General features: G+C 34.3%; 1 long non-coding RNA gene across 1 annotated transcript; it reads right to left on the minus strand.

Annotated features, from left to right (window-relative positions):
• Positions 1–2,943: 2,943 nt before the first annotated feature.
• LOC142234886 (uncharacterized) lies at positions 2,944–3,859 on the minus strand. The gene is made up of 3 exons (XR_012721734.1): positions 3,828–3,859; positions 3,266–3,469; positions 2,944–3,205 (listed from the first exon to the last, which is right to left on the minus strand). It is a non-coding gene; the product is annotated as an uncharacterized LOC142234886 (long non-coding RNA).
• Positions 3,860–6,307: the final 2,448 nt, after the last annotated feature.

The raw sequence follows: 6,307 nt of genomic DNA on the forward strand, positions 1-6,307 counted from the left end.
ACGGTCACAGTTCGGTCCTCAAAATAATGCCAGATGTGCCTAACGTAGTGGATTACACTTTGGCGAGTCCACTTTTCGACAAAAAGTTTGAGACTCTAATTCCCAACAGTGAGGCGTGGTGTACACGGACCCCGGGGAATAAAAGATATATAGATTTCTACACTGATGGCTCCAACTTGGATGGCCAAGTGGGTTTCGGAGTATATTCTAAAGATCTGGAACTTCGAATAGCGAAAAGATTACCTGATCACTGTAGTGTTTTTCAGGCTGAAATATTAGCAATAAGAGAGGTGGCGAATTGGCTGAGAAGTAATGTTCCAAAAAATGTGGACATTAATATATACTCAGACAGTCAACCTGCAATAAAATCCTTGGACTCTGTGTTCCTCAACTCGAAAACGGCCATCGATTGCCGCAAATCTCTCAATGAGATGGCTGAGCAGTACAATATTCACCTAATATGGGTGCCTGGCCATAGGAACATACCGGGGAACTGCGAAGCGGATGAGTTGGCAAGGCTAGGGACTACCTTACATATTCCAGGGGAACTAGAATTTGTTGGTATGCCCCTAGCTACCTGCAAGCTCATGCTGCGTGAGAAGGCTGTTATGATGGCAAATGTTCGATGGGAGAATTGCAAGGGTTGTAACGACACCAAGCAAATATGGCCCCATTTAAACTTAAACCGCACACTAGATATGCTAGTGTTCTCGAGACGCCAGATATCATTCCTGATATCTGCTATAACGGGTCACTGCCTGATAGGCGATTTTGCAAAAACAATTGGTGTGAAGTATAATGACTATTGTATGAGCTGTCATGATGCGGAGGAAAAGGAATCAATAAAACACCTCTTGTGTGAGTGTCCTGCATTTTGTGTAAAGCGCAAGCAACTTTTAGGAGCATATAGCTTCAGATTACTGGCGGATCTGGAAAACGTTAACTTAAGCAGTCTGCTAATATTTTTGGAACAATCTGGTTGGTTCAACAAAGAAAAATAATCAAGAAGGTTCAGCGGTTAAAACTAGAAGTGCCCATATGTAATAGGTACTTTTAGTTAATGTGGTATCACAATGGACTGAATAGTCTAAGTGAGCCTGAATCTTAATCGGGCTGCCACTTTAACCTAATGTCATGTTGCATCTATTGCCTTTAGACATTTTGGCCAAACAGTCAGCAGCAACAACGGCTGTGCGGTTGCGTGAGCTATCGCTGTCGTCGGAAAAAAATGTACGGCCACAGTTCGGTCCTCAAAATAATGCCAGATGTGCCTAACGTAGTGGATTACACTCTGGCGAAACCACTTTTCGACAAAAAGTTTGAAACTCTAATTCCAAACAGTGAGGCGTGGTGTACACAGACCCCGGGGAATAAAATATATATAGATTTCTACACTGATGTCTCCAAATTGGATGGACAAGTGGGATTCGGAGTATATTCCAAAGATCTGGAACTTTGAATAGCGAAAAGATTACCTAATCACTGTAGTGTTTTTCAGGCTGAAATATTAGCAATAAGAGAGGCGACAAATCGGCTGAGAAGTAATGTTCCAAAAAATGTTGGCATTAATATATACTCAGACAGCCAACCTATAATAAAATCCTTGTTTCTTAACTCGAAAACGGCCATCGACTGCCACAAATCTCTCAACGAGATGGCTGAGCAGTACAATATTCACCTAATATGGGTGCCTGGCCATAGAAACATACCGGGGAACTGCGAAGCAGATGAGTTAGCATGGCTAGGAATTACATATTCCAGGGGAACTAGAATCTGTTTCTGTCTTTGGCTACCTGCAAACTCTTACTGCGTGAGAAGGCTGTCATGATGGCAAATATTCAATGGGAGAATTGCAAGGGTTGTAACGACACCAAGCAAATATGGCCCCATTTAAACTTGAACCTCACACTAGATATGCCAGTGTTCTCAAGACGTCTGATATCTGTTATAACTGGTCGCTGCCTGATAGGCGAATTTGCAAAATGTTTGCTGTATGAGCTGTCATGATGCGGAGGAAAAGGAATCTATTAAACAACTCTTGTGTGAGTGTCCTGCATTTTGTGTAAGGCGTAAGCGAATTTTAGGGGCATATAGCTTTAGATTACTGGTGGACCTAAAAAATGTTAACTTAAGCAGTCCGTTAATGTCTTTGGAACAATCTGGTTGGGTCAACAAAAGAAAATAATAGAGAAGGTTCAGTGGTTAAAACTAGAACTGCCCATATGGAATAGGTACTTTTGGTTAAATGTGGTATCACAATGGACTGAATAGTCTAAGTGAGCCTGAAACTTAATCGGGCTGCCACTTTAACTTAACCTAACCTAAAGTACGGTTTCGTACTATTAACGAATATTTTCATTGTATTAACGAAAATGTTTCGTTATATTAATGAAAATTTTTCGTTGACTGACTTTTAATGAAATTTTCTTTGTGTGTGTTTCTCTAATATAATTTCAGTTTCAAAATTCGGCTTTATGTCTGCTTGTTCCTCCATAGACACCTCATTCTTCACCTATATTTGGCTCTGATTTTGCACCATTTATTACTACACACAAACAAATTTTTTTATTTCAATCACGAAATTCGCGGATTCAATCATTTTTTTAATTGAAATGTCTTCAATCACGAAAATGATAGTACCAATCACCCATTTTGATTGAAAACCAACACTAGTTTCAATTAAAAATTTAATTGACTTTTGTCACGGAATCAAAAAATTGTGTGATTGAATCAATTAAAACAGTGATTGGTTTTTGACACAAAATTCAATCAATGTTTTAATTGAATCAATTAACATTTTAATTAATTTCGCGACAAAAATCAATCAACTATTTTATTGATTCAATTAAATAATTAATTGAAATTGGCAATAAATTTCCATCAAAAAAGTTATATATTGCGCCCCCAAAATCGTAGTTTTATTTGAAATGAAAGAAAATATGCTTTCTTATAAAACATATTTAATATTTTATTTTTGTGAATTATGCAATACAAAAAAATTTGGTTTTTGTCATTTGTGTGTTTTGTTCTAACATAACATACTCCTACAAATACTATCAATAAAAACTAAATGGTGAAAAATAAAAAGTGTATATCATTATCTTCCTTGTCATAATAACCATATCAGCATTCTCCTTCTAATGTGTAGATGCGCCTAGACTTCCAATAAGTCAGCCACCTGTAAGCTAACTTAGTTTTCCTGAAACTAAACAGACTAATTAGAACTTATTTTGTTCAATTACAAATTAATTTTGTTAAACATTACCTGAATTCTTAGTTCATTAGTTATAATCTTCATTTTCCTTTATAGTCTTTTGGCATAAAAGGGGCCCGGTTTAATTTAATTTTAGGAGCTATTCCTTTCCAAAATCTCCACACATTGATATCGTCTATTGAAATCTGAACCAATCAGAGACAAAAATAATAGCAAAGCAAAATATTTGCTATTATTGATGATACTTTGTAATTTCTGGAAATTAAAAAAATATAAATGGAAAATACATATTTTTTTATTATTTTCAGATAAAACAGGTAAAACAAAAATGCAATTTAATGTCAACGCTACTTCATAACTTGAAGGCGAATCTTCCATACCGCTTTTAGTTTTAAGAAAACTAGGAGTAAAAAAAAATTTGAATACGATAACCCACCTATTGATTGCAACAATATTCTTATACTAGATGATTTTTTATTTAAATGATGGATTGCCCAATTTGACGAAATAAAATTGATCACTAAAGGAAATGAATAAAAAAAATATTATTTTAGTCCGTTAAATATAAACAGATTTCGATGGAAAACTGTATTCACATTTCACAATTGTTTACCTTCAATAAATGTAGATTATGTTCCATGTTTATGTCCAAGAAAGTAGAATTGCCATTTTCGAATTTCTAAAATTTGAAAGTTGTGCTGGATTGTGCTAGGTTTGTGCCGATTTGTGCTGCCATTTGTTTTTTTTTTTTTTTTTTTAATTTTATCAAATAGCCGAGATATTTGGAAAAAACATTTTTCAACAAAATTTTTGCCAGAATCGCCATTTTCGAAATTCGACATTTTGACAGTTGTGCTGAGTTGTGCTAGCCGAGTACATTATTGTGCCGTTTAAATAAAAATTCTATCTCTTATAGTTTTCGAGAAATTCTAAAATTTCGAAAAATTTCCAGAATCGCCATTTTCGAATTTCGAAAATTTTAATATTGTATTAAACCGTTATCGACTTGTGCTAAGTTGTGCCGTTGAGATCACCTTTCTATCTCAAGCCGTTTCCGAGAAACAGCCAAATTAAATTTTTAAAAAAGTTCAAAAATATGTGTTTGAAAAACGCCAAAATTTAAATTTTCGAATTTCAAAAAACTGAATGTTGTGCCAATTTGTACTAGGTTAGTACTCATTTGTGCCGTTTGAATCAACTTTCTATCTCAAACCGTTTTGGAGATATTCGCAAAAACTTTTTTTAAAAAGTGCCAATTTATGCGAAAATAGTCAACATTTTAGAAAAGTTTTTGCGAATATCTCCAAAACGGTTTGAGATAGAAAGTTGATTCAAACGGCACAAATGAGTACTAACCTAGCACAAATTGGCACAACATTCATTTTTTGAAATTCGAAAATTTAAATTTTTATTTTTGAACTTTTTTAAAATTTTAATTTGGCTGTTTCTCGGAAACGGCTTGAGATAGAAAGGTGATCTCAACGGCACAACTTAGCACAAGTCGATAACGGTTTAATACAATATTAAAACTTTCGAAATTCGAAAATGGCGATTCTGGAAATTTTTCGAAATTTTAGAATTTCTCGAAAACTATAAGAGATAGAATTTTTATTTAAACGGCACAATAATGTACTCGGCTAGCACAACTCAGCACAACTGTCGAAATGTCGAATTTCGAAAATGGCGATTCTGGCAAAACTTTTGTTGAAAAATGTTTTTTCCAAATATCTCGGCTATTTGATAAAATTAAAAAAAAAAAACAAATTGCAGCACAAATCGGCACAAACCTAGCACAATCCAGCACAACTTTCAAATTTTCGAAATTCGAAAATGGCAATTCTACTTTCTTGGACATTTGTTATTGCCAAAATATTTATGCACACATTTCGAACGCCGCAGACAGAATGTCGCCAATTTCAATTTACGCGAAAAACAAAAACCCAACCGTTCGTTAAGAGTTACTTCCACAGACTGATCTCTCCAGTACGTGTTCTTGAAAAAATACAGATTATCTTGTTCTCTTTGTACTCTTTCTCTCCATCGCTGAAAACTATTCACTTTCTATCACAAAGATGATTGAATCAATCACATTCACTAACAAATTGATCGCATCAATTAATATTTTAATTGGAAACACAATAAATATCAATAATTTTTTAAATTGGATTTTATTCGGATTTGATTAAATAATTAATTGAATCAATTAATGTATTAATTGAATCCGTTTCCAAATTTAATTAAGTGTTTAATTTTTTGTGTGTAGAAAGCAAGTAGCCTCATTTTTGTGTTGGATCCATTTGGTTGTGCACCAATCAGGGTTGGCATGTCGCAAACTGTGACTTTTCGACATACGTTTACGACTGTATAATACGTATGTCGCAAAAGTCGTAAACCTAGAAAACCTAATTTTGAATTAAAGATATTGTAAATATTTTTTTTAATTTAATTTTGTTAGACTCCCCGATAAAAGGTATGCAAAAAATGCTTTATATTGTATTTATTCAAAACTCTACTAGATATACATCTCTCATTCGCAACTTCAAACTATTCGTGGTCCATAATGTCCATCCAAGCCAAATTTTGAGAAATTTTAATTGGCTCTAATAAGTCACAAAGTGATTTTGTAAACTTCTCTCTAAACAGCAATTCATTTATGAAAGACTTAAGTAGTTTTCCTTCCTTCCAGTTTCTGCAGAAATTTGTGAAAGGTTAACTATGAACAAGTACCGACCGTCACGTTTACTGCATCGAGTAGTTCATAAGTTTGGCTTGGAGTTTCCAATTGAAATCACTCTATTCTTAACTTTTTTAAACTCGTTAATAATTTTATGAACATTCCTGAGAATTGAAACTTTTCGCATATACCATCATCTTGGATATCATTCCCTGACTAGCTGAAGGGACTGAAGTATTTTGAGTTTGCGACGTTTGATACTTTTTCTACGTTTACGATGTGTTTGTGACGTTTACAACTTTGCGACAGTCGCAAACCGTAAAAAGTTTGATACAAATCATCTCTGGCACCAATAAGATTATGTGTACCCAAAGTAGATTCTGAAAAATTGCTTCCCACCCAAAAAATAGCAATCGGAA

This window comes from Haematobia irritans, chromosome 4 (genome assembly GCF_050003625.1).
Source record: "Haematobia irritans isolate KBUSLIRL chromosome 4, ASM5000362v1, whole genome shotgun sequence".
Classification (NCBI taxonomy): Eukaryota; Metazoa; Arthropoda; class Insecta; order Diptera; family Muscidae; genus Haematobia; species Haematobia irritans.